The following is a 27,699-nucleotide window of genomic DNA, read 5'->3' on the forward strand; positions in this document are numbered from 1 at the left end:
TGGATCCGGTCTAGTTTATTGAGCCCAGCTAAACCTACTGAGAACAGCCAACGATAGTTGACCCATGAGTAGAAAATAAATGCTTATCTTCAAAACCTGGTAAGCTTTTGGGGATTGTTTGATATATAGCATTATTATATATTTTGAGGTGACAGAAAACTTGCTAATCCCATTAGCCTGTTCTCAAGCTATTTTGACTCCGTGAGGTTACTCTAAGCTATGTGAGAAGCTTCTTAGGCTTCTGTGGCTTTACCTTATTTATTCACGTCAATGAACCTTTACTGGGTAGAATAGTTTTAAAGAGCAGATTCCACGCCAGTTCCCAGGACAGCACCCCAACCAGAATCAGGCCCATGTTGAGACCAAAGTAAGAGCTGTAAAGTTAAGATGACTAATGGAACATTTGAGATGGAAGGCCAGACTGCAACTATATATCAGGCCCTTATGACTTCAAACAAGAAATAGATCAAGGCAGCCTAATAAGGAAAGACCACAGAAAATCATCTACAACTGCAATATCACCTTGATGTTTGAAGAGTGACTCTGATCAAAAGCTTTGAGTCTGGGTGAATCAGGAAATAACTTTCCTCTTGTCAGCAATTGCCATCAGCTATTGGTTTAAACTATGAGACTTGAATCTCCAGTCCCTGTATGTCTAGCTGTGCTGACTTGATAGATAGATGAATGAATCTTAGCGGGTCCTGTAACTTATTGGTACCAGAAAGCTTCCCAGAGGACTGGCAGTAAAGGGAGAATGTAATGTGACAGCCTGAAGGTATCAGTGATCCCTGGACCAGAGTCACCTTGGAATTCTCTGGTCTCCAGGACAACCGACTCATAAATCCTGGGCATCTCAGAGCTGGAAGGGGCTTAAAGATCATCTGCCAACTCCCTGTCCTGATGCTTGAAATACCGAAAAACATCTCGGAGAAGTAGTTATCCACTGCAGTGAGAAAAACATATCCCTTGTCAAGGCTACATATATCATGTTTAGATAACTCTGTGCTATGGAATGAATGTTTGTGTCCCTCTAAAATTCATAGTAAAACCCTAATCTCCCGTGAGGTATTTGGAGATGGGGCCTTTGGAGATAATAAGGTTTAAATGAGGTCGTGAGGGTGGGGCCCTTAGGATGGGATTAGTACCTATGGAAGAAGAGACAGGAGAGATCTTGCTCCCTCTCCTCTGGCTTCACCATATGAGGATACGAGAAGAAAATGGCCATCTGCAAACCAGGAAGTGGGCTCTCACCAGACGCCAGATCTATCAGCACCTTGATTTCGGGCTCTCCAGCTTCCAGAACGGTGAAAAATAAATGTTTTTCGTCTAATCCCCTCAGTCTCGGTAATTTGTTATAGCAGCCCAAATGGACAAAGATACTCCAGTCGTCAAGCAGTTTTCTCTCCTACCAAGCTGATCTCTTTCTTTCTTATTCTCATTCGCTCATTCTCTTCACGTTTTTGAAGGCTTAGAACTGGAGTCAGCAAACCTTTTCTGTAAGGGTCTAATAATAAATATTCTAGGCTTTGTGGGCCATTTGGTCTCTGTCACCCTGCCATTGTAACAAGTGAAAGCAGTCATCAACAATACATAAATGAGATGGCATGGCTGTGTTCCAATAAAACTCTATTTAGAGACACAGACATTTGAATTTCATTAGATTTTTACCTTGCAGAAAGTATTACCCTTCTTTTGATTTTTCCCCCAACTATTTAAGAACGTGAAAAGTGTTCTTATCTTGTGGGCTCTACAGGAAAAGGTGGGGGCTGATTTTTTTCTGCAGGCTATATAGTTTGCTGGCTCCTAGCAAAGCTTCCTCCCCTTCCTCAAGACAGCCTGCCTTCCTTCCTTCCTTCCTTCCTTCCTTTCTTTCCATTTGTTTGAGAGAGAGAGAGTATGAAAGAGAACAGAGAGCACAAGTAGGCAGAGCGGTAGGCAGAGGGAGAGGGAGAAGCAGGCTCCCCACTTAGCAGGGAACCCGGTGGGGGCTTGATCCCACAACCCTGAGATCATGAACTGAGCTGAAGGCAGATGCTTAACCAACTGAGCCACCCAGAAGCCCAAGACAGTCTTTTAATTATGAATCATTTCTACTCCATCCTGTATACTCATCAAACAAGTATTGAGCACTTACTATGGACTAGGGAGCAAGTTTGCATCAGCTGCTGGGGATATGAATTTGATAATGGCATGGTCCCCACCCCAAGGAGATGAGGCAGAGGCACTTTCTAATTTGACCTTCAAATTAGCCCTTTGTGGCACATATTGTTATCATACAGAAGGGGAAATCAAGGCCAGAAAGGATAATTTGCCCAAGGTCTAAGAAGTGACATAGCCTGGATTGGGAACCCAAGCCATCGGGTTCAGCATCTGGCCTGTGGTGCCATCCCTGTGTGGAAACTGAGACAGTAAGCTACGTTTTATACATCTCTTCTGGAACCGGCACTTTGTTGCTCATGTCTCACTTAATCCAAACAATGTCCCAGGAGGTGAGCATCAGAATTCACATTCTACAGATGAGACTCCCACCAGGCAGTGACTGCCCAAGGCCATGCAGAGCCTTGAGCATTCCCCACATCCTGTCTGGCTCGCTGTTCTTAGCCCCAGACCAAGGGATAATGAGAGAGGGGGCTCAGAGCTACCCTCATAACATGTGTAGTTGGGACAGAAGGCAGATTTACCCAACCTGCCATTTACTTTGGACACTTCGGACCCCTTGTTAAAGTGTAGAAGACAAAGTGTCCTCATTTCCATGACTTTGTTCCATGCAGAGACTGGAAAAAAAAAACTGGGGGCTGGTGCCTGATGGGTACATGCTGGGATTCAAAAAGGAGGGGGAGGCATTCTAAAAGGGGTATGGACTCTTGCTACTTAAAGTGGAGTCCGCACATCAGCAGCATGGACACCATCCAGATGCATTGTCATCGGAAGGGCCATCCCCGAGACGTGACTGTCATTCCCAGGCATTCTGCTCTTCCTTGGAGACCACGTCCCCTGCTTTTCCTTGGAGGCCCTGTGCCCACCCGTATCTTAGCAAGCTCAGGGCCTCACATCAGACTGGCGGACGCCTGGGTTCCAGGCGGCTTCCTCCCTCACTTGCCCTGTGACGTGGGGCAAGTTCTAAACCCTCTCTGGACCTTAGCTTTTTTCTCTTCTGGAAAATGCCCACATCAGTTGTTTTCCATCCTGACTGGCCTCTGTTATCATCTGGGGAGTTTTAAAATAATTCTGATGTCCAGGGCCTACAGCCAGAAGTTCTGATTTCACAGGTACTGGGTGAGGCCCAGGAATGGGAGCTATTTCAACTTTCCAGGCCACACACACACACGAACACACACAGACTTCCCAAGCTATTACAGTGTATAGCCAGAGTTACGAACCGAGAAGGCAGATCCCTGCTTCTCAAACATCGGGGTGCATGAGCATTACCTGGGCGCTCCCTGAGAATTCAGATGCCCAGGCCCACCCAGTGCTTCGGAGTCAGATTTCCCAGTGTGGGGGGGTGCCCACAGACGGGCATGAGTACGTTTAACAAGCTCCCAAGGTGACGCTGACACACGACAAAACCTGAGAACTGCCAGAATCAATGGCCTCGGAGGTCTCTTTCAGCTCTGACTCTGAGGTCCCCGACTCAATGATTCTGAGCTTCCTTCCTGAGCTGGCGTCGAGGCGTCATCAGCTTGTAAGCAAAGCTCCAGTGCCCCCTGAGAACGCAGCCAGCTGGCAACAGTGGAGAAAAGTGATAAACACATTTGGATTCTCTTTATCAGCCGTGCCACGAACATGATGTACGGAAGGACGGGGTCTCTGTGTCAAGGCCATCTGAGGCCTTGGATTAGGACCAAGGGCAGGCCTGGGCCCTGCTCTCTTTGCGTGCTCCTTGCTTTGGCCCCTGAGGTGGGTACAAGTTCTAGGCTGCTACTCACTGCCTACATGCCAGCCCCAAATGATGAGCCTGAGAGCTGATGCGAATTTTCCCACCCTACTTTGCCTTCTGTGTCAACCCCCTTGGTAGGCTAGATAAATTCCTTGACTTCCAGGAGGATCCAGGCCTGGAGTAGGGAACCCAGAGCCAGGCTTCAGACAGGCTCTGCGGCTGGGCTCTGACCTTGCCCTGGCTCTCGGAGGCCGTCCTGGAGTCTCCATTCCTCTCCGCAGCATGTGGCGATTTAATGGCAGTGAAATTTATTGTGGGTAATGGAGTGTCAAGCTCCTTATTGCTAATGGATGATTTCAAATGTGGAGAAGGATTTATTAAATAAGTCAAGCATACGCCTCCAAGAGACGATTACTATGAGTGAAAACAATTATATAGTTAAACAAGGAGGAAAGAAATTTTAAATACGTCTTTAAAGTTCTCTAAATCAGTTTAAATGCATGATTTTAGAAGGTGGGGGGATCAGTTTCAGCAAATTACTCATCAAGTTTTTTTTTTTCCTTTTTTTAATTCCGCAGGAACCAATTACCCTATTTGGCTGCCATTTAAAGAGGTTACTGATTGGTGTTTGGAGAAGGGGGGAAAAAAGCCAAGGGAGTGGGACCTAGTTTGGTAACTTCCTGGAGTTGCCAGGTTTCAATCTCCTCGATGCGTAAGTGGGTTTACCCTGTAATGAAAGGAAGTCAGGGAGCAAGTAGGAACTGTCATGCAAAGAGAAAGGTCGGGGATGTCTTCTTGTTACTAGACAATGGTGCCGAGCCTTAGAGCTGGAAGAACTTTGGAGGACCTTGGTCAGTTTCACTGTGCAGATGGAGAAGCTGAGGCCCAGAGAGGGACAGTGACTTGGCAAAGATCATACAGCTCATAGATTGCAAGGCTAAAAGCCAGAGTTCCCCTTTGGTCTGTCTGTGGGATGGGCTCATAAGTACTGACCTCACAGGGCTCTCTGGAAGGAGACAAGGAAGCAGGAGGGAAAGTGCTGTGGGAAGTATGTATGTTTAGTACCTGGAAGGGGCTACTCTGGGGGAGGGATTGGCTGAGAACCTCCGTGGTGGTTCATTTTGGTGAAGGGACCACTCTTCAGCTGTTCCAGACATTCTACAGCCAGGACCACAGCTGGCTGAGGACCCTGGGCTCGTCTCTCCCACTGAGCTGAGGAGAAGCACAGGCAGCCACAGCCCCCTGACATTTTCTTCGAGATGGTGACAGCTGGTGGGACTTTTGACTAAAGGCATAAAGAGCAAGCAGGCAAAAAAAAGTCACTGTGTTAAAAAGTGGTTTAAAAATGTGCAACGCCATCTGTTTGACCACGGTGATTTTTTGGGGTGTGTGTGGGGGGACAGAAACCTTCCCCTCTCCCACTGCTGGGTCTTTCCACGGTCAGGGCTCAAGACAAGAAACTTGATCAAGTCGGCAAGGTTTGTTTTCTGTGCTCCCTTCTTTCTGCTCCCTTCTGTGCCTAGTGCAGGTCCTCAATCCTGCTGCCTGAAAAGACATTTTCTTAATTTCCCCAGTTGCTAACAAAGTCACCCTTTGCCAAAGCCCTAATCATGGGACTCAAAAGGCAGGTTTCTGGTTTTGGCCTTTTGCTGTGAGAGTCCGGTTCTGGTGTAGAGAAATGGGATTTTAAAAGACAGGCATTTAAGCTCTTCTCCACCTCGAAATACTGCAATCTTTGTATTTACTCGAGTTTTCCTTCATGTCCTAAAGTTTTATACTTTTCTCCTGCTGGCATTTCTTATCGAGTTTGTCTGAAGTATTTTTCAGATTGCTCTTCTCCTTTTGTGAATAGGGTTATAAAATGTATATTCTAGGGCACCTGGGTGGCTCCTTGGTTTAAAGCCTCTGCCTTCGGCTCAGGTCATGATCCCAGGGTCCTGGGATGGAGCCCCGCGTCGGGCTCTCTGCTCCATGGGGAGTCTGCTTCCTCCTCTCTCTCTGCCTGCCTCTCTGCCTACTTGTGATCTCAGTCTGTCAAATAAATAAATAAAATCTTTTAAAAAAATGTGTATTCTAGTTCATTATTGTTGTGTAATATGAAAGTTATTAATTTTGTGCATGGATTTTTGTATCTGTCACCTGGATGAATTTGTATTTGATTATAATTGCCCTTTGGTTTCTGTGGATTTTCTAGGTAAATGGTTATATGGACGGCAAATAGTTTCATCTCTCTCTGTTCAATTTCTGATTCCTTCTCTTGTCTTTCTCCGTGGGCAAACCCTCAATACAATATTGAAAAGTAGCAGAGGTCATAGGCATCCTTGCTTTGATCCTGACTATAATGGGATTGTTTCTGGTAATTTACCATTAACTATGATGTGTGCTCTGGGTCTATAGTAGAATGCATTACCTAGTTGGGATTTTTTTTTTTTTTAATCAGAAATGGGTACTGAATTTTATTAAATTTTAACATCATTGAGATGATCTGTTGAGAGGATTTCAGTCAAGTCAGAAACATAGATGGTGTTCAGATGTTGAACCATTCTTATATTTCTGTTCACAATGAGATACCGGTTTTGATTTCTAATACTTTGCTTAGGATTTTTGCTCATAAATGATATTGGCATATGTTTTTTTTTTCCCTTTGTCTGTTTTCCCTGTCCGGTTTTGGAACTGGGTTATGTTAGCCACATAAATGAGTTGGGTAATTTCTATCTTCAATGCCCTAGAGTGTGTATTGCGTGCAATTCTGGATTTCCTGAATGTTTGGTAGAACATTCAAGACGGTAAACTTTCTTACTTTGTGCATCTTAGCAGGGTAGAGCTTGAATGACTATTTCAGTTTCTCCTATGATTACTGTTCTTTCATGATTTTTTTTGAGCCAATTATTGTGATTTATCATCTCCCCCAGAAAACTATCCAATCCATCTAGATGTTCAAATGCTTTGGTATAAAATTCTCTTTACTTTAGAGTGTGTATTGTCTATTCTATCTCATTTCTCATTCCTAACACTGTATTTTTCTGTCCCTCTTCCTCATCCCACCCCTAGTCTCTCAGTCTTGCCACAGGTTATTCTAGTTTACTGGTCTTTTCAAAGAACCAACTTTTAGTTTTATTAATCAACACTATTAGTTTATTTCCTAGTTTATTAATTTTTGCACTTTGTCTTCCCTGAAGTTTCATTGTTTTTTTTTTTTTATCTTGAAAAGTTTACTTTGCTTTTACTGTTTTTTCTCTTTTCTGAGAACTTCAAGACTAAATTTTCCTGAGTTAGGTGTGTGCCTCAGATTTTTGATAAATGGACTCTCCTTGTCATTAATTTCTAAAAGGTAATATTAATTTTTCTTTTAACCTAAGAATTATTTAAAAGGTGTTAAACACTTCCAGATGTGTAGTACTTTTGGCCATTTTATTTGTTATTGATTTTGAATTTTATTGTGTTTGGGCCTAGAAGTAACTGGTTGGACTTCTTTGTTATGAGAATTTGTTGAGATTTCTTTTAGGGCCTAATACATAAGTTATTTTTTTAATGTTTCATGTGTGACAGAAAATAATGAGCTGTCTTTTATTAACATCTATATCTATTAAATCACATTTAAAAATTATAGTATATATGCTATTCATATCCTCTCTCTTTGTACTTAGAGATACTTTGTATTTTGTACTCTCTTTGTACAGCTGCTTAATCTGGTGGTTTCTGAAAACTAAGTAACAAAGGCTTTATCATGATTGTGGATTATCACTTCTCCTTTTTCATCTTTTAGTTTCTGCTTTATGTATTGCAGCTCTGTTATTGAGTGCATCAAAGTTTGTGGCTGATACGGCTTTTCTTTTCTTTCTTTTTTTTTTAAAGATTTTATTTATTTATTTGACAGACAGAGATCACAAGCAGGCAGAGGGGCAGGCAGAGAGAGAAGGGGAAGCAGGCTCCCTGCTGAGCAGAGAGCCCGATGCGGGGGCTCGATCCCAGGACCCTGGGGTCATGACCGGAACCAAAGGCAGAGGCTTTAACCCACTGAGCCACCCAGGTGCCCCTGATATGTCTTTTCTATAGAACTTATAGTTTATCTATATGAAATGTCTCTTACCCCAGTCCCTTTCATTGTGCTTTGCCTTGATTTTTATTGTGTTTGATATTATTACTACTCTGCCCACATTTTTTTTATTAGTATTTGCATGGCATAGCTATTTCCAATCTCTTATTTTTAACCTCCACTTATCATTTTGCTTTTGTGTATGTTAGGAGAAGCATATACTGGGCTTCTATTTTTTAAACCTAATTTAAGAGCTTCTTTTATCCGATAAGGATTTAAACTACTTATACTTATTGATATTACTGATATAATTGGACTTACTCCTGTCATTTTAAAAAAAAACTTATAAATTCATGTTTTTTTCTCCTTTATCTCTCCTGGTATTTTGGGGGGGGTGGAGTTTATTGAATGACTTTTTGTTTTATTTTCCTACTCTAATGGTTTGAAGCTGCTCATTTTATTTCTGTACTTCCAATCAATTGTAATAGATCAGTGCATTTTTAAGAGACATACTGAGTCTGGAAATCAATCATTACCTAGATCCTGCCACTGAAAAATAGTAAAACCTTTTACTTTTTTCACTACTTGATTTCTCCCATTATTTCTTTTCTTCTTCCCAACACTTAACCATGTTGATATGATTTGGGATTTTAGGTACAAAATATTAAAGATTTTGTTTAAATATAATTATGTATTTCAGTTAGCAAAATCTTAATTTCTTTAGTTTTTTTTGTTTGTTTTTTTGTTTTTGTTTTGTTTTGCTTAACATTACTTCCTATAGCCCACATTTTTCTCTTTGATTCCTTTCTTCATTTTATCTGGTTCTATCCTGTCTAGAGATTCTTTCTGACATGTTTGACAATATCTTTGGTTTCCTTTTTTACTTCAAAGATAGTTTTACTGGGCATCAAATAAATTCTAGGTTAAAAATAAATTATTTTAGATATCTGAGATTATTATTGTTCTGTTGCCTGTTGTCTTCAATGGTTCCAGTAGGAATTATGATGATACTTGAGTCTCATTTCTTTGCAAGGAAATCAGTTCTTTCCGTATGGAGGAATTTTCTCTTTGTAAAATTTTCCATATGATACCTAAATGTAGATCTTTTTAAATTTAACTTGCTCAGCATTTGATGGACATTTTAAATCTGGAGATTTTCATGTTTCTTTCAGGAGTTACTTCCCCACGTCTTACTTGAGTGTATCTTTTCCATTCTCACTATTCCCTCTTTCTAGGCTCCTATCAGATGATTTTGTCACTGTTTGATTCATTCTCCATTTCCCTTAACTTTGTGCCTCTCGTTCATATCTGCTGCTTTCTGTGCTTTTCTCTTGGGGGAAGTCCTTGGTTCAATCTCCTACTTTACTAATTTGCTCTTTAGTTATATCTTTTCTGATACTCAGCCCACATATTGAAGCTGTTACTTTGCAAATTGTCATTTCCAGACCTCTAGTTGATTATCTTGTATGTATATAATACCCCCCACGTGAAAATACTACTTAGACTTTTCTAAAGGCATTTTTATTTGTTCTGTTGATTCTTCCCATGGGCTTTAGTTCTTCAGGTTGTTAAGCTTAGTTCTTCATGTTAAATTTAATTCCTCAGATGGTTAGATTTGGTACTTTTCTTTTGTCATGTTGATTTTTTTCAGGACCAATCACCCTATCAATCATCCTTGGGCCCTCCTGCGACTTCCGTGCCCAGAGCTGCTTTCTCCAACTTGTTTGCAGCACTTCTTTCCTTTGTGCAACTGGGATGTGCTTTTCCTCTTCAATCTTCCCTCTCTGTCTTACTCTTTTCAGGGGTTTTTGATAATTTTTGGTCTGTTAGGAATACCTCTTCTTTTGTTCCAACACTGTTATGGATTCTTACTATTCTTTCTTATTATATTATTATATATTATTTATTTATATTTTATTTGTATTGTTGTCTTCTACTGTTGTTATTATTTCTTTACTGTTTTTTGTAGGAGCCTGGGGTAGGAAGGAGAACATAGAGATTCTGTGTAGTTTACAACTGTTACCTGATCTCCTGAGCTTTTTATTTTATTTATTTATTTATTTATTTATTTATTTTTTATGTAGGCTCCACACCCCACATGGAGCCCAATGTGGGGCTTGACCCTGAGATCAAGACCTGAGCTGAGATCAAGACCTGAGCTAAGATCAAGAGTCGGACGCTTAATGGACTGAGCCATCCAGGCACCCCTCTCCTGAGCTTTTTGTGTGTTGAAGGCTGATGTTTTAAATCCAGACTCCAAAGGTGAAGGTGAGTTGTGCAACTAGATTTAACCGGAGCTGGGTCCACCCTTTGGGTCTAGCTGCCAGCTGCTCTGACAAGGTCGGGATCCACACCGGTGTTCTTCCATTAGGAATTCCCTCTGTGGTCCATTGTTAGTGTTTTCCTGCCTCGCCTCTGGCTGGAAACCCTGTGAAGTCGGACAAGGTTTTCATTTGCTGGCCAGCCGTGAATAATGAGTGTGGGGGAAGGACTGGACTTGAAGACACTAGCCTTCCTTGTGTCTGGCATGAGGGAATAGGGTGGATGTTGTGCTGCACCACCCAGTTTCCCCTTCCAGAATCAAGAACCTGTTTCTCTCGCTGATGGCCAGGTCTCTGGAAGACAGAGGTCAGCTGACAGCCCTTTAGGGAATGCCTCAGATAAAGAAAGTGACTTTGCCTCATGTCACCTGTTTCCATGAGAAGCTGGCGACCCTGTTGCCCAGCCTTCTTGTCCCAACTCAGGTGGTTCTGAAAGATCATCTCATTTTCAGGACCCTCCACGCTTCACATTCATACCGCATCACAGCTTGGTGTCCCCCTGTGCCCAGTTTGCCTCCTTCCCTTCATCCCGTGGGTGTTGATCTCAGTGACATGCTAATAAACCTCCTGCATGCTAAACTTCACATCCGAGTCTGCTTCCTGGGGATTCTGACCTAGGACCAAGAATATACTGGAAATAACTACATCTGTTGGAGAAAGCAGATGTTTGGCTACAGAAACACTTTAACCTGCCCTGGGCTTAGGTAGATGAGTTGTGTCAGGGAAAACACAGAAAGGAAGGAAGCAGCTGCTTCTGAAACTGCCTGATTTACCCCCCAGACCTGTTCCTTCCACAACTTGCGCCAATGCAGAGAATGGTGATTCCATCTTTCCAGGTGCTCAAGATGAAAACCTTGGGTTCTTTTCTGACTTTGATCTCTACCGCCACATGCACGGCCATCAGGGAAGTCACTCAGCTTTACCACATCTGATCCCAAATTTGACTCTTCCTTCCTACCTGGGATGCCAAGCCACCCCTACTTTGGAGTACTGCAGTTGCCTCCCAGTGTGACCCTAGTTTCTGTCCTTTGCAGTTAGTTCTCCACACAACAGCCAAAGGGGCAGAGGAAGAGGGAGAGGCAGACTCTCCACTGAGCTGGAAGCCAGATGTGGCGCTCCATGCCAGGACCCTGAGATCATGACCTGAGCCAAAGGCAGATGCTTAACCACTGAGCCAGGTACCTCCCCCTCCAAAGAGGTCTTTCAAACCAAAAAAGTCCAATCATGTGTTTCTTTAACTCAAAGCCTTCCGGTGCTTTCTGTTTCATTTGAAGCAAAACCCTAAGTCCTTCCATTGTGCCTGTCAGTGTTCACCTGAAAAACAGAATCAGTAGGATCCAGATGGATCCACATATGGATACAAAGAGGAGATTGATTATAAGATTTGGCTCATGTGGTTATAGAAGCTGAGAAGTCCACAATCTGCCATGTGCAAGCTGGAGACCCAGGAAAGCCCGGAGTATGATTAATCCAAGGCTGAAGGCCTGAGGTCAGGGGACCACTGGTATTAAGTCCCAAAGGCCTGAGAACCAGGAGCTCTGATGTTCCAGGAGCTTCACCATCTGAGAGCAAGAGAAGATGGCCATCCCAGCTCAAGAAGAGAGAGAGGAAATTCACCCTTACTTCATCATGTTGTTCTGTTTGGGCCCTCCATGGATTGATGGTGCCCACCCATGCTGGTGATGGCAGGTCTTTTTTACTTTGTCTACTGAATCAAGTGCTAATCTATTCCAGAAACACCTTCACAGACACACTCAGAAATACTGTTTTGCCAGCTATCTGCGTATTCCTTAGCCCTGTCAAACTGACGCACAAAATTCATCATCACAGCCCTCAAGACCTTTCATGATCTGGCCATACCGCCACACTGTCTTGCTGCCATTTTCAGCTATACTTCCCCTGTTTGCTCTGCTCCATGCCAAGCCTGTCCCTGACTCAGGGCCTTTGCTCTTGCAGTTTCCTCTGCTGGAAAGGTCCAGATATTTTTTTTCATGGCTCCTTGCTTACTTCTTTCACTTCCTCAATTGTCTTAGCCCGCTCAGGCAGCTCTAGCAGAATACTGCAGACTGGGTAGCTTATAAGCAACAGAAACTTACTTGTCACATGCTTGTGGAGGCTGGAAGTCCGAGATCAGGGTGCCAGCCTGGTCGGGTGAGGGCCCTCTTCCAGGTCGTAGACTTATCTTCCTCGCCTGGCAGAAGGGCGAGGGAGCTTTGTGGGGCCTCCAAGTACTTCCAAAGGCCACACCTCCTAATACCATCATTTCAAGGTTAGGGTTTCAACATATGAATTTGGTGGTGCGGGGAAGGTGGGGTGCACAGAAATAATCAGACCAGAGCACTGATCAAATGTCATCTTCTCTGTGAGACCTCCCTTGACCATCGGTATACAGCCTCAATTTATCCTAACCATCCCCCTGTCCTGCTTGTTTTTCTCATAGCATTTATTGCCATGGGATTAATTCACTGGTTTACTTATTTACCATCTATCCATTCCCTCAGTAGAATGGAAGCTTCATGAGAGGTATTTGTTCACTTCTTTATCCCCGACACCTACGGCAGTGCTTGGCACAGAATGCTTGTCAAATAAAGGAAATCTTAATTACCTGGCTCTTCGGAGATGTCTCAGGTGGGAAAACCGCGGAAGCACAAATCAAACTCCTTTTTCTGCTGCTTACTTGCCTCATGACCTTCCATAAGCTCCATTTCCTCTCTGAAAGATGAGGGGGCGGGATAAGAGGGTCATCCAGAGTCCCTTCCCGGGCTGATCTTTTTTAAAGCTGTGATTTGTTTAAAGAAAACAACCAGCTGTGGCAGAGAAGAGGTCAGACTCCTCTCGTGTGGTTTTTCTCACTCGCTGATGGGGAGACGGAGCATTGAGAAGGTTGGCGTCCAGGCAATGGTATGTACTGTGTAGTTGGGGATAGTTGTTTGAGGTTTTATTTGTTCCTGATTTACATTTTCTCCTTCCCTACCTTCCCCCCCTCCCCACGGAGATATTACTGCAGCCATTTCTGTTGCTTGAATGAATTCAACATGAAGCCTGGCTCTGGCTTCTGCAGCATCCTTCTCTGTGTCATCCTACTTGAGGGAGTAGCTCCAGGGTGCTTGACTCCTGTTTTTTTCTATTAACCTTCCTGCCCCCCTCCCCCACCCCCACCCCACATGTGTTCTGTGACTTGTTTTGGCTTCATGTTGGGCAGATTATATGTCCTTGCCTTTTGCTCTGGTCAATGGGGTGCGAGCAGATATGGCACCATCAGTGGCTTGTAAGAAGCTTGGGCTATGGACCTGTCTTTCTGAGCTTCTTCCATCAACATTAGAGAAACATGCCCTGGCTAGCCTAGTAATCCAGGACGTATTGAGGGATACCTAGAGCAGACCTGAACCAAACCCAAGGCTGAGACCAAAGTCCGCTGAGCTGAGATCAGCTGAGGGAGGTCAGCAGAGTTGCCCCAGCCAACCCACACATGCATGAATGAGCATGAATTATTGTAGATGACTGCGTGGTGGGGTGCTTTGTTACATAGCACTATTGTGACAATAGCTGACTGACACCCGTCTTTAAAAAACCCAGCCCAGGGTACTCACTCTTCCAGAAAACTTTCCCTCAACCCAGACTTGGCCAACAGTAAGAATTTCAGGTCTGTTTCAAGTCAGTGGGGTCCCTGGTTTGTGGGGACTGAGAGAGGAACTGTAGCCAAAAGAGGGCAAGGGAGGCAGCCAGTATTGCTCAGTTGTACCATTTGGTGACTCTGCAAACAGGAAGAGCAAGGATGGAAAGGGTTTATAGGAGAAGCCCGTATGGTGAGTCTAGTATTAGCTTTGTGCCTTGGCGCTTCTTTCCCGTTCCTTCCACAGGGCCTGCCTCCAGGTCACAGGGCTAGTAACCCTGACTGCGGTCTGAAAGGTAGTCTGACCTCGCTCTCCTGGGTATTTCAAACTGGGGCAGCAGGGCACTGCTCTTCTGGCAGTGGAAACTATGCCTTCCAAATGGACACTGTGGACATTTAGAATCAAGTCTTTTCAAAATATCCGATTTGCATATTAGGAGAGTCAATCGGAGAAGCTGCTTTTCTTTTTCTTCTTACCCAATGAAAAGATGAGTTTTAAAGAGACTCTACAGCAGCTACGTTTCTAGTGCTTAAGTGAATTCCAAATACTACTGTAAATTTCATTTATTATTTATACAGCTTCAGCTCCCTTGAGAAGCCGAGTGCCTTACAGGAAGGAAGAAGAGATCAAATCCATGTGGAGTGGGGTGGGACTTAGGGGGTCGGACTGCAGGGCACCGGGACAGGGTCTGTGGTGTTGATGGAGGTGTCTCTAGGGAGGCCGATCAGGGCTGGGTTGAAGAGCGGTGGGATCAAGATGAACAGAACTGGGAGAACCTCTAAGATCATTTGGGCCTAGGGTATTTTTTTTTCTTTTTTGGGGGGGCCTAGGGTATTTTGCTAACTTTTCTGGTCCTGAGAATCATGAGTCACTTGTTAAAAATACAGATGTCCAAATCCCTCCCCTGGAGATTCTATTTTAGCAGCTCAGAAGTGGGGTCCAAATATCCACACTTTTAAGAAGCACCCCAGGTGATTTTGACAACTAAGCCTTAATAGTGATCTAACAAGATACCCTCTTTCATAAATGAATCTTAAGTTGAGGCTCAAGGAAGGCTCTTGCCCCAGATCCCAAAGGCCCAAGTGAGTGCTAGCGTTGATCTAGGGCAAGATCTCTGAGACCTGAATAGTGTGGTTTGGGATGGCCCATTTGCAGGCATTCTGGGACTGACAGTGTGGTCTGCAGTTTTCTAGTCTTTTGATTCTCTGCCTTCTGGTGCTTATTTTCCCTGATTAAGAGCAGCTGAAGCAGGGACCGTGGAGCCAGAACCCCGTTCAAATCCTACCTTTACTTCTGACTGAGTTGCAGTCTTGGGCAGGTTGTTTAATTTCTTGGAGCCATGGGTATGGTCATTAAATGAGATAATATACATCACAGGCGCTCAGTAAATAATTATTAGTGGCTACAAAGTGCCAGAGCCCATTCCAAGCTCCATAACACCCAGCATTAACTCATTTAATAATAACTTTTTTTATTAATCCCATTTTTAAAGTAAGGAAAGGGAAGAACACAGAATTAGAATGCCTAGCTCAAAAGCCTGCATATAGCAGGTGATGGGCAGGGGCACATCCGAGCTCAAGCAGTCTGCACTTGTTTTCTCCCCGGAGGGCAGGGCTCTGGTCACAGTAGGGCCCCTGGTGTAAGTAGACAGAAGTGCTTGTTGAACTCAGCTGAGATTTAAAACGCAGGACAAGAAGTGCACTTTGAGCCTGCTTGAGGGTGGGGCCTGAGCCAGATGGAGAAAGGGGTCCGGAAGACTTAGGGGAGAAAGGCCTGTACTCCCAGAAGGTGGGGTAGGGCTCCAGAACCAATTCCTGGGAGATAAAGACTGATCTCTGGCCAAATAATTAACACTGAAATGCGCAAGGAGCCAGGAAGTTTCCTTGCATTGTCTCCTGCAATAGAGAAAAATCCAGACTGAACTGGCTGCTTCCATTAGAAGTGATGTAACGAGCCTGCTTTGGCCTAGTTTTCTTAAAGCAGGCGGCCCCCTGGCTCTCCCACACCCTTCTTTCTGAATCTGCAAGTGACAGCTATCGCCATCTAGTGGTGTTGAGTGGCACTGCAAGGCACCGGGAAAGAAAGGTTAGCTCGAAACCGCAAGGATTTAAGATACCTCTGACCTCCCCGGAAGATAAGAACCCCTTATCTCAGTAGGGAGCTTCTCCTGCTCAAAGCACATCCAGTAATCTTCACTTCATTAGGTCTTCTTAACCATCCCGGGAAGTAGACAGGGATCATTAAGTCCATTTTTTGGACAAAGCAACACGTCCCTACAGAGGAGGGGTCTTTTTGAAGAGTTGCAAGCGGTCAGCTATAAATGGAACTAGGACCAGGACCCAGGTCTTCACAAATCCAATATCTTGGCCCAGAAGTGACACAAAGAGCCTGTCAGGTTTCCTGAAATTTCTTTGGACAGGGGAACAGAAGATGATTCCTCCTGGAGGTCCCAGGTGCTTCTTTGCATGGGGCAGTAGGGAGTGGGGGACGTGCGAGTCCTCTTCATCTCAGTGACTTCTGAGACTTCTCCGGAATGAGCATCCTCAGGGGGATGTCTGGGCTGACAGAGTTCACATGGGAGGTTTGGAAAAAAAAGATGACTATTGCCGCTCCAGCTCCTGACCCTCGTGCAGGACATCTAGATCTTATCTAGTCCAGGTCCCTTGTCTCGAAGATGGGGAAACCAAGGCACACGAGGCTGACATCACACAGAGGCAGAACTGCGGTTAAGGACTTCCTCTCCAGCTGCTCCTCCGGTTTTACATTCTCTGATGTAATAGCTGGGACCTGGAAATTTTACCATTCCAGGCAGATATAACCAATTAGGCCCAGAGTGAAAATCAGACTCCAGTGTCTTGCGTGTCCTACCACAAAAGGTGCAAAAGAAGAGAGGAGCCCTCGGACATTTACATTTGTTTCAGCGTCTGTAACATCAGCAGTTCTCAGACTTTTCACATGAAATCGCAGGCAGGACTTGAGTCTGTGGAGGGGATAAACATAGAGAAAGTTGTGGGAGCGCACCGTCACCCTGCGGGCCTCTCTGCGGTGCCTGGGGGTGTAGGAGAACACAGAAGGAGGGCCAAGGCATGTGTAAGGAGCACTGGCTGTGGAGTCCCAAAACCTGGGCTCTAGTCCTTGCTCTGGCACAGGCTGTGTGTTCTTGGTAGTCCCTTTCTCACTCTACTCCTCTCCCTGTTTCCTCATTCATAAAATAGTCCCATCCCCCTACCTCTCAGGGATGCTGAGATCAAATGCAGGGAACAGGGGGAATGGGTATGAGACTATTTCATAGAAAGTCAAGTGTGTTATTCATCAAGGGTTTCTTTTCTTTGTACTAAATTGAGGTAAAATAGAAATGCACAGGTTGGGGCACCTGGGTGACTCAGTCGGTTAAGTGTCTGACTCTTGGTTTGAACTCAGGTCCCGATCTCAGGGTGGTGAGATCGAGCCTCATGTTGGGCTCCATGCTCAATAGGAAATCTGCTTGACATTCCTTCCCGCTCCTTCTCCCTTTCTTTCTGGTTCCCCCTCTCCTGTTCTACTCATCTCTAAATTAAAATAAATTTTAAAAAAACTTTTTTTTTTTAAGAAATGCACAACTCAAAGCGTTCAGTTCTGTGAGCTTGGATAATTGTAATCAGCTGTGAAAACATTACGCAAAACAAGACAGAAAACATTTACATCACCTCAGAAAATTCCCTTGGGCCTGTTTCCAGACAACCTTTCCCTCAGGCAACCGCTGTTGTGATTTCTATCATCTTAGCTTAGTTGTGCCCGTTCTAGAACTTGGTATGGATGAAATCGCACAGTATGTACTCTTTTGTGCCTGGCTGCTTTTGCCCACCATAACGTTGTTGAGTTGCACCTGAGCAGTTCTTTCCTTCACTGCTAAATAGTATTCTACTGTATGGACATACCACTGTTTATCTCTTCTCCTGTTGAAGACATTTGAATTGTTTCTGGTTTGGGGGTATGATGATTACGCCTGCAATGAAGCAGTCTTGTATGTATTTTAAGTGCATATATGTATACATTTCTGTTGAAATGGGAGTGGAATGTTGGAGCATATGATAAATGTTTATTAGAGATTTCCATGCAGATATCTAAACCCATTCATATACCCAACAGCAACGTTGCAAAGTTCCAATTAGTTCATAGACTCTGCCTGTGGTGTTATCAGACTCTAATTATAACCATTCTGATGGGCAAACATGCCTCGTTCTCAGCCTAAGGGGAAAGCACGCAGTCCTTCGCTAGCAAGTGTAATGTGAGCTGTAGCTTTTTATTATTTTTTTATAGATACCCTTTCTTACATTGAAGAAGATTCCTTCCATTTCAGTTTCACTAAAAGTTTTCATCATGAATTGGTGTTGAATTTTGTTACATACTTTTTCTGCATGAATTAGTATAATCATGTAGAGTTTTTTTCCCTTTAAAGTTTGAATATGGTGATAACATTGATGGATTTTCTAATATTTAACCAGCCTTGCATTTCTGCCTTAACTTGGTTGTGTGTTTTATTCTTTGTGTGTGTGTGTGTGTGTGTGTGTGTGTGTAAAAAACTGGATTTAGTGGCTATTACTTTGCCAAGAAATTGTGCTTCTATGTTCATGAAAGATATTGGTCATTTTCTTTCTGTTACTATCTTTGTAAGTTCTTGGTCTCACTCAGGGTATTGTTGAATTCATAAAATGAATGAAGATATGTTCTCTTCACTTCATTTTTTTCTGGAAGAGATTGTGTAGAGTTGGTATTAGTTCTTTATTTTGTAGAATTTGTCAGTGAGACCACTGTGCCAGGAAACTTTTTTCTTTCTTTTTTTTTTTTTTTAAATTTTATTTATTTATTTGACAGACAGAGATCACAAGTAGGCAGAGAGGCAGGCAGAGAGAGAGGAGGAAGCAGGCTCCCTGCTGAGCAGAGAGCCCAATGCGGGGCTCGATCCCAGGACCCTGGGATCATGACCGGAGCCGAAAGCAGAGGCTTTAACCCACTGAGCCACCCAGGCGCCCCAGGAAACTTCTTTCTTGAAAGATTTTAAACTACAGATTCATTTAAAAAAAATCTTTATAGGACTACTTAGGTTGTCTTTTTCATCATGGGTGATTTTTAGTTTGTACTTTTCTAAGAATTGTTCAGTTTCATCTAAGTTGTGGAATTTACATGTATTGTTGTGTTTGTAGTGTTTCCTTATGATTACTGACTACAGGATCTGTAGTGATATTTCCTCTTTCATTTTTGATAATAATTTGTGTCTTTTGTCTTTTTTGTGAGTCTTGCTGCACACATCTCAGTTTTATTGATTATTCAAGGAAAGAACAACTTTTGGCTTGATTCATTTTCTCTTTCATCTTTCTGTTTTCAATTTTCTTCACTCTGCATTACCTTATTGTTGTCTTTCTTCAATTTAAAAAAAATTATTTGTTTTGAGAGAGAAAAAAAATGAATGGACGGTGGGGAAGGCAGAGGGAGAGGGAGAAGCAGGCTCCCTGCTGTTGACAGGGAGCTTGATGTGGGGCTCGATCCCAGGACCCTGGGATCATGACCTGAGCGAAAGACAGATGCCCAACCGACTGAGCCATCCAGGCGCCCCTTGTTTTCTTTCTTCTGATTGCTTTGGTTTTCTTTTGTTTTTCTTTTACTAGTTTCTTATGGAAGTTTAGACTACTGATTTGAGACCTTTCTTCTTTACTAATGTAAGTACTTAATACAGTTTTTCCTTGGCTTACAATGAGGTTATGTCCCAATAAGCCCACTGTAGGTTGAAAAAAATCATAAGTCAAAATGCACTTAATATGTTTAATTTACTGAACATTATAGCTTAGCCTAGCCTACCTTAAATGTGCACAGAAAATTCACATTAGCCTATAGGTGGTTAAATTATCTCACACAAAGCCTATTTTATAAGAAAGTATTGAATATTTCAACTAAATGTACTAGAAATGAAAAACAGAATTGTTGTATGGGTATAGAATGGTTATAAGTGTATCCGTTGCTTACCGTCATGATCGTGTGGCTGGCTGAGAGCTGTGGCTCACAGGAGTGCTGCTAGCCTGGGGAAAGATCAAAATTCAGAATCTAAAGTACAGTTTCTATTGAATGCAGGTCACTTTCCCACCATCACAAAGTCAAAAAATCATTAAATCAAACCATTGTAAGTTGTGGACTATCTGTATTGTGAATTTCCCTCTGAGCACTGCTTTAGATGCATCCCATATCTTTTGATATGTTGTATTTTCATTTTCATTCAGTTCACATATTTCCTAATTTACTTTGAGACTTCTTTTTGGACCCATGGATTGTTTAGAAGCATGCTGTTTAATATGGTAGTGTTTGAGATTTTCCTCTTCTCTTTCTTTCATTGATTTCTACCTTAATTCCATTATTGTTTGAAGATACATTTTGTATGATTTCAATTATTTTAAATTTGTTAAAGTTTATTTTTTGATTCAGGATATGGTCTCTCTTGGTGAATACTTAATGCGCACTTGAAAAGGATGCGTATGTTGCTTCTGTTTGGTAAAGACAAGAAATTGGTAATGTCAGTAAGATCTAATTTGTTGTTGGTGGTGTTCAGTTCATCTGTTTTTCCTTCTCATTCCTTGAGCCAGAACCCCAGTGCCTCTCTAATGCCCCCTTCACGGTTTCAGACTATGTTGCATTCAGATCCAGGGATACCAGAGTGGGGAAAGGTATCAGTGGTACTTTGAATTCTGATCTTATTCTCCTGTCCATCTGTTATTACTTATTTTACCGAGTCCTCAGAATGCTCCATGCATTCTGTCCAGGTTTTAAAACTGACTTTTTGGGGGTTGTGAACTACCCTTGTGCACTCTCAGTTCATCAAGTGGGAATGGGGGGCCTCATCCTCAGTTCCAAGTGTCCTATTCTGGCCAGTTAATGTTTTCTATCCTAAGGCTACAAGGATTGATTGAGGACTGGGTATGTAATTCAAATTAGGCAACAAGAGTTATTTCTGAGACTTTTGTTGAAATCAGTGGGAACCAGAATCTCTTTCCACTGGAGTTAACTGCTAGGAGATAATCTTGTTAAGCTTGGGAAGAGTTTGCCTGAAAGTGAAAGAGCACATAGAGAGGGAGAGAGACAAATGCCCAATGAGCTTGCTCAGGCACCTAGATATGGCCATTCCTGAAGCTAGTAGGCATCTCCACATTCTGGACTTTTCAGGTATATGAGCCAAAAAAAATTAAAAAAGTTACCTTCTGTGCATTAATCAATATCAGTTAATGTTTCTGTCATTTTATACCAGAAGAATCTCAATGCATATCTTACATTTCCTTTCAAACCACTGAGGTTCCTTGTCAAGATTCTAGGGACTCATTGTCCCCTTCAGCCCTAGGGTAGCATTCCCTTCCTTGAGCAAGCAAATAGCTGATTTCATAGTTGTCCAAACACAAATGGTTGTCCTTAGAGAATCTCAGCATGAAAACTGGCCAGAGAAGCTGGGTCTCAGCACGGAGCCAGAGAGTGTGTGTGCAAGTCTGCATCTGCTGGCAAGACTAATGTGCAAGGCAGGCTGTGGGCCAGGGTTTATTTTTAATAATCAGGAGCCCATCTTTCTTTTGCAGCGTGCTGCGGTTTCCTGTGACGAAAGAGAAAAGGTCGTTCACCCCTCCTTCTTTTCACCCCCGTGGAACCCAAATTTCTGAGCCCTGGGAGATGATGACATAGCTTATTCACCCCTGAGACTCAATATTCAAGAAGGAAAAAAAACACGTGAGGTTGGAAAAAAGACAGCCTTTTTAAAGATGGGAAAGGAGTATTACTGGTTTCTCTGTAGTGGCTTGTTGCGCGTGTTAAGATTCATCAGGCTTCCAAGCAATGGGGTAGGTAATGTATTTGGCATGTCGGTGAGCCAGGCTTGGTTGTCAGGATTGTGCAGCCTTAGAACCGTGGAGACCTTGAGCTTGTAGCCCAAGATTTTACTGGTGGAGAGAAAGAGAACCATTGAGGGTAAAGGAGATGCTCAAAGTCACGTGGAAAATTAGTAGTGGAGTAGGCATTACGTGGCAGTGTAGACTCCTCCACATGTCCCAAAGCCTTCCCTTTATAGCCCACACAATACAGACCTCATTTGCAACTTTCCCACATTTCTAGAAGTACCCCTTTTGGGGGGGGGCAGTTCCCAAGGTATGGGTACGATGACCTGGCTTCGTTCCCCCCCCACCTGTCTGTTAGCTGATCTTTCTGGTGGTCCCCGTGGGAGGGGGGGGGTCTGTTTGGCATAGCTGAGTTTTACCAGGCGGAGCCTGAGGTGTGGCAAGGCTGACCAGAAGCAGGTGACTTGCTTCGGGCAATGGAAGAGGAGTAGAAGTGACATATGTCACTTCAGGATGGAGGCCTTCAAGTAAGCCTGACTTCCTGCTGGGTCATTCAGCTAGGGGTTACTAAGCCCCTATTCTGGGCCATGCTCTGTGCTGGGAAGGCCCTGGGAGCACTCTCTGCCTCTGCTCTCCAGGGGCTTACAGCCCAGTACCTGCTCACAGCAGGTATGGGAGCCGTTGTCGCACAGGGTGATCAGGCTGGGCCAATGCTGTGTCCCAGGCAAGACGGCTCAGCAAAGGGAGTGGTCATTTCTGTTGGGGGGGTGCAGGGCAGAGGTTAGAGAAGGCTTTACCAGAAAACACAGACCGTGAGCTGACTCTCGAAGGATGCTTAAAATTCTTGAGGTAGGCAAGACCTGTAGGGGAATTCTGGCGAAGGACGTAGCCTCTCCAGACTCTTGTCTCTCGTGGCATAGACCTTACTCGGCCCGTCTTGGTACTACTCGTGTGTATGGCTGTCTCCCGCAGCCACGTCCTGCTGCATTTCACATCTTTGGGCCTCCGTTTCCTCATCTGTAAAGGTAATAACAGTGCTCCCTTATTAGAGCTGTTTTGAGGATTAAATTGTTCAATATGTATGACTAAGTATGAAACATACAGGGGAGTGCCTTGTATATAGGAAGCACTCAGTAAAAGTTAAAGTACCATACTTTATAGATTATACATGCTCAAAAAACACTCTCCTCGTTATAGTGCTTCTTAACTTCAGTAACACCTCATCTAAAACAAAATCCTTATTCTGGCTGTTGGGAGCCCCTCGTAGGCTCAGTCCTCAAAGGGCATGCCTCCTCTGAATGAGCTAATTCTCTGATCCCAATTGGTGTTGCTCAGTGATCAGCCAGGCCTGAGGGAATACCTACTAAAAGTCAAAGAGAGCGAGACGTGAAGGAAAAACTCTCAGGCCTGCCTCTAAGACTTAGGGATCAGCTGGAGAAATGTATAGGTGGGCCCAGCCCTAAGGAGACCCCCCCCCCCAAGAGTGACCTGGCTTTCGGGCTTGTAGGTCCTTTCACATCCTTGCTTCAACACTGGGAAGGTGGGCATCAGGGACCTATCTGACTGGGCACAGAGATCCCAGTGGATTCTCGAATGGATTCTCCAGTAAGCGCTCCAAACAGACGCACTAAGAATGGGAGATATTGGCCCACAGAGTTGCAAAGATGTCATTGTGAATCATACACACCAGCCTCTCTTTTCTTGTTCTTTTCCACTTATTCTCTGAGGCATGGGAAGTAGAGTTCCAATTATCGCGGGAAGTGGGCAGTCAGGAATGCTGCTGAGGATGAGCACGGCTCCTGGGGTCCTGGGTAGACTGGAAATGGCAGAGGCTCCAGGGAGGTATGAGAGTAGAGATGTCCCTTGAGAGAATGCTGAGGTCAGGAGCTACCTGAGAACATGGGCTCTCTTCTTTGGCGGCCGTGAAGGACCCATCTACAGATTGGAACTTTGGCAGCAAAGGCAGTTTCAGCCTTTGCGTGTCATTTCTCTGACTCAATGTTTTTATATGTTGCTTCCTGTTTATTAAATTCTATTCCTGATAACTTTTGATGAGAGTGTTGGCGGGCACGCCTGTCTCATAGTTCATATGGTCCCAGGAAGACTAAGTAGAATGTGAGCAGAAGGGACGATATGCCAAAAAAGGCATTCGTCATTGAAACAGATCACCAGGAAATTTCATGGACAGGTGCACTGACAGAGCAGTTACACACAGACATCTACCCAGAGAGAAACTGAGGTTGCCTCAGTTTGTTAAAAAACAAACAAAACAAAACAAAACAAAATGTAGAAGTCAGAGCTGGAAGAGAATGAGCTGGATGGTTCTCAACTGGGTCTTGAAGGATGGGTGGAATTAGGATACATGAAGGAGTACATACATTCTGTTCCATGACAGGGAACAGAATTCGTGAAGCAAAGTTGTCCTAAATCAAAACTTGCTGAAACTCTGGTATGGTTCAGACGTTGTGCTTCTTACTCTCTGGGATCTCATTTCATCCTTAGGCTCAAGCTGTGGAACACATTTCTAAGTCTGGCCTGTGGATCAGTCTTGTGCCAATACGTAATTACCAGATGTTTATTGAACACCTACCATGGATGGGAGTTTTCTCCACCCCACCTGGTGACACATTTCGTATATTTATTTACTTAATCAACAGTCATTTCCTTAATGTGCACTAAATGGTTGGAATGCATCAGAGTACAAAGTAGTCATCCCTGTCCTCTTGAAGTTTACATTTTAGTTGGGGGAAGCAGAACAATAAACAATAGATACAACCAATAAGTTGACTGGATGATGTTAGATGACTGGACATGTTAGATGACAAATGCCATAAAAATGTTGAGGGTAATGAAGGATTAAACCTACTGGGGGAGGGTTACAATTTTAACTAGGGCAGTCAGTGAGGCCTTACTATGAAGGTAAAATTTGAGCAGAGAGAAGGAGGAGGTGAAGGAGGGATCCATGCAGGTGTCTGGGGGACCACAGACCAGGCTGGACCATGTGCAAAGGTCCTGAGGTGAGAACATGTCTGGTTCCTTTGAGGAATGGTAAGGAGACTGGTGTGGCTGGCCAGGAGTATGTGAGAAGGACTGTAGGAGGAGGTCAGGCCAAGGGAGGAGGAAGGTGAGGTCAGAATATGTTGGGCTTTGTAGGCCATGTAAGGAATGTGGCTTTAAAGCTGAGACAGGAGACAGCAGAAGAATGACTTAGTCTGCTTTAAGCTCTAGCACAATCAGTCTGGCCACTGTGTTGTCGTGGTTCAGGTGAGAGATGGTGGGGGGCTTGGACCAGAGTAGCAGCAGTGAAGGTGAGAGATGTGATTAGATTCTGGATATGTCATCTGTCCATCCATCCATCCATCCATCTCTCTACCTATCAACAGCTATATTGCAATATAATATACCATATAATTCACCCACTTAAAGTATACAATTCAAGAAAGAAGCAAAGGTTTTTGAGCTGGCAACCAGAAACGTGGACTTGCCAACTAAGACGGAGGAAGAAGCAGGTGCATGGGAGGGGAAGAGCAGTGTTGTTTTGGATGTGATAACTCTACATCACGTGCCAAGGCCAGAAACCTGGGATTTATCCCTGACTCCTGCCATTGCATCCCCACCCCAACCTCCAGCCTCTGCACCTGACCCATCAAGTCAGATCACTTCTGTCTCTGAAAAGAAATCTATTTCTGGAGTCCATGGAGATAGCTCACGCCCTCCCCTGCATTTCCATTTTGCAGATGGAGTCATGTGACTGGTTCTGGCCAATGAACTATGAGCAGAGGTGACACAGGGCACTCCCTGGCCAAGGCAGTAAAGAACCAGTGTGCCTCCTTCGACTGTCTCTTTCCCTGACATGGTACCTTAGAGACCATGCATTCCACATGGCAGAGCTCCAGCATGAGGGCTGCCCAACCCACACTGGACTTTTATGTGGGCAAGAAATAAACTATACATGTTTTGAGTGTTAATTAACCACTGAGACCTCAGGTCTTTTCCTAATGCAATTTTACTTCTCTATTTCTCTCTGAGCACCCATCATCACTACTGCACTTAGTGGAATAGCCATCTAATTAGTGTCCCTGCTTCTACCCTTGCATGCCCAGGTTCATTTCTCACATAGCAGCTGGAGAGATTGAAAGTTAGAGCTCTTTGAGGCGCCTGAGTGACTTAGTTAAGTGTCCAACTCTTGATTTCAGCTCAGATCATGATCTCAGGGTCCTGAGGTCAAGCCCTATGGTGGGCTCCAGGCTCAGCATGGAGCCTGCTGAAGATTCTCTCCTTCTCCTTCTGCCTCTCCCCCTCCCCCCACCCCTGCATGTGTGTGCACGCTCTCTATCTCTCAAATAAATAAATAAATTGTTTAAAAAAAATGGTCAGAGCTCCTCGATGGCATCCCATTACGGTCGCGCTTGTCCTCCAGTCAATATGTGACTTCCATCACAGGGCCTTTGCCCTGATTTCCTCTGCCTGGCTCATCCCGCAGCTGGCTCCTCACCCTTCAGGTCTTGCCTTCTCAGAGAGGCCTCCCTGATGACTCTACCTACAGCTGCCCACCTGTCCTCCCTGTTTTTCTCTGTCTACTTCAAACACTAATAATCCATCCTTTAATGAACTAATTAACACACCTGTTCTGTCTCTCCCACTTGAAGTAAGCTCCAGAACAGGGACCTCTACTCACCACTGCACTGCCTGGGTCTGGTACGTGTTTGACCAGTGGTAGATGCTCCATCACCGCCCTGTGATTCAGCATCAGAGATCAGAGGTGCCCGGGGCGAGGTCGCTGTTCTCCAGAATCTCATGGCTGAGTAAGGAAGCAGGTCACTAAGAACTCTGAGTGAGAGGCCAGGGTACAGTGTGTCACAGGATTGCAAAGAATAGGCTCCTAGCCAGTCTGAAGAGAAGCTAGAAGGACTTCCTGGAAGAGGGGAGGCCTGAGGCAGGCCCTGAAGGACTGGGGGCTGCTGGTCTGACACAGATGAAGAAAAGGGCATTTTAGGGGACGGGGGGGAGGCATGCATGAGGGATCAGCAGGGTGGAATTTGGCATGCTCAGTCTGGAAATGGCCATACTGTGGAGTATGAGTTGGAGCAGTAGGAAATGAGGGGGGAAACAGCAGGAGCTTGTTCATAAAAGGCCTGGTATGTCATGCTAAGGAGCTGGGACTTGACCTAGAAGCTGTAGGCAGTCATGGACTGACCCAAGTGTCTCATAGGCTTGGGCAAACTCATTTTAGGCATCATGGTGAGGTAGAGGACCTCTGGTTAAAGGCTTTGCATTTGATACCCATTGGCTTCATGGATTTCTCTTCCCCGTGGCTGTCTGATCTTTTCTTTATGGGGTATCTACATTAGTGACTATGGCCTTGCTCCATTTCCAGGGCTAAGGGAATTTACAGACAGGATAAAGATATAGCCAGTGCTCCATCCTCCTCTAAAACCCTTAGATATTGCCAAATTACCCCACCAAATAACTTAATTGAAAATTTTATTTATTTATTTGAGAGACAGAGAGAGCCCGAGTGGGGAAGAGAGGGAGAAGGAGACTTCTGCTGAGCAAGGGAGCCCAACTCGGGGCTCGATGCCAGGACCCTGGGATCATGACCTGAGCCAAAGGCAGATGCTTAACCAATTGAACTATCCTGGCCCCCCTAAAAATTTTTTTTAAAAATCACTTTTACTCCCACCAACAGAGTACCTGTTTCACTACATCTTTACCAATGCTGCCTATTCACAATCTCTTACATTTTGGGGGACTGAGTGAGTTACAATGATTTCATTGTTATTTTAATTATATTCCTTGAGTTCTACCAAAATTAAACACCTTTGCTTATGTTTATTGACCATTTTTATTTCCTCTTCTGTGTATTGCTCATTCATATGTTTGTCCATTTTTCTTTTGGGTTCTTTGTCATTTTATTGATTGATAAGAGCTCTTTACATATTATGGGTGTTGTCTGTTATTTCTTGCAAATACTTTCGCTGAATTTTCTAATCTGGGATTATATTTTGCT

Source organism: Martes martes (genome assembly GCF_963455335.1).
Source record: "Martes martes genome assembly, chromosome: 17".
Lineage (NCBI taxonomy): Eukaryota > Metazoa > Chordata > Mammalia > Carnivora > Mustelidae > Martes > Martes martes.